Below are 1,916 nucleotides of genomic sequence, written 5' to 3'. Positions count from 1 at the left end.
CTTCACAACGTCGCTGACGCTGGATTTCCGGCCGAACGGGACCTTTAACGCTGTCGCGGTAAAAAAAATGCAGGGGACACTTAAGTTCCGCCTGAAGAGCATGACGCGATAGCCTGATGGCTTAATTGCCATATATGCAGAAGGTCGTTCGCTATGTTACATTGATAGATCCCTGGAAGTGCTCATATCCTCATATCCCTCCAATTGCAATCGTGGAGTGGTTAAGCGATGGTCCACTTCCCGGAATGGCGGGTACTCCCAGCTGTGGGCCTCGTGGGACCCAAGTTGCCCTTCCCCAGCGACCAATAATTTATTTCAATGCCACGGTTGGCAGTTTGCTCGCTGCACGGCGGCCAGGTTGCGATGACGCAACAACGTAAAGTGACCTGGGTGGCCCACCTGCCTCCTAGGTTACTCTCTGGGGACAACCACCTGCCAGAGTCATTCCCGTGATTTTTCGCTCACAATACCTACGCCGATAAAGCCGATGCCGAGAATATATAATGTTTTGAACTCCTGCGAAATAACGGTGTCAGATAAATTACACTGGCTGTTTTACCCGGCACGTAGTGTGTCAATTGACAAATGAAGTAGGCGTCTAGTTTGCAAATACCGCTCACCGTTCTCTTCTTTTTGAATCAGGGGACACAATCTCTTTGGTTATTGAGCAGCAGAAAGAAGAACGTTAACACTCTATCTGGCTGCTCTTGTGTCGACTTGATCGCGTAGCGTTAAAGCAGCGCGATCAAGTCGATACAAGGCTATCGCGTTAAAGAAGCGCCATCGAGTCGGCACAAGGCTGTCGCGTTAAAGCAGCGCGATCAAGTCGATACAAAGCACCCAGAAACAGTGTTAACGTTCTTCTTTCTGCTGCTCAGTAACTAAACATATTGTGCCCCCTGATTAAAAAAAAGAACGGCGAGTGGTGCTTGCAAACTAGGCGTGTACTTCATTTGTCAATTCACACACTACGAAACGGGTAAAACTAGTGTAATTTTCCAGACACCGATATTGCGCAGAAGTTCAAAACATTAATATTGCCACAATTGTGTTTCGAACCCGTGGCGGAGCAAACAGGTAAACTTCGCTGGCCACTGTACGAGGACAGAGTGCTATCGGCGCAACCGATCACACCTCGTGCTAAAATGCAACACACTCTCGCGCTGTGTCGAAAATCGTCTCTTCATCAACTTCCACCTGCGGCGTATCGATCGCAACGCGTTCCCACTAACGGTAGATACCCGCCGCCCCGCCGCGGTGGCTCAGTGGTTAGGGCGCTCGACTACTGATCCGGAGTTCCCGGGTTCGAACCCGACCGTGGCGGCTGCGTTTTTATGGAGGAAAAACGCCAAGGCGCCCGTGAGCTGTGCGATGTCAGTGCACGTTAAAGATCCCCACGTGGTCGAAATTATTCCGCAGCCCTCCACTACGGCACCTCTTCTTCCTTTCTTCTTTCACTCCCTCCTTTATCCCTTCCCTTACGGCGCGGTTCAGGTGTCCAACGATATATGAGACAGATACTGCGCCATTTCCTTTCCTCCCAAAACCAATTATTATTATTATTAGATACCCGCCGCAGTGGGTCGGTGGGTAGCGCGCTCGACCGCTGAGCTGGATTACCCGGCTTCGAACCCGATCGAGGGGGCCGCGTTGAAGTGGAAGCGAAACACAAAAGGCGCCCGTGTGCTATGCGATGTGAGTGGACGTTGAAGATCATCAGGTGGTCGAAATTATTCCGGAACGCTCCACTACGGCACCTCCTTCTTCTTTCTTGCCTTAGTCCCTCCTTTATGCCTTCCATCACGGTGTGGTTGGTGTTTCGACCGAGAAATCAGACAATTCAGCGGCATTTTTTTCCTGAAATACCACAAATTTATAGGTAAATATGGAAGACACAGTGACCAAATCACAAGTTC

This window comes from Amblyomma americanum, chromosome 10, assembly GCF_052857255.1.
Source record: "Amblyomma americanum isolate KBUSLIRL-KWMA chromosome 10, ASM5285725v1, whole genome shotgun sequence".
NCBI lineage: Eukaryota > Metazoa > Arthropoda > Arachnida > Ixodida > Ixodidae > Amblyomma > Amblyomma americanum.
Note: the sequence above shows the minus strand (reverse complement) of the source record.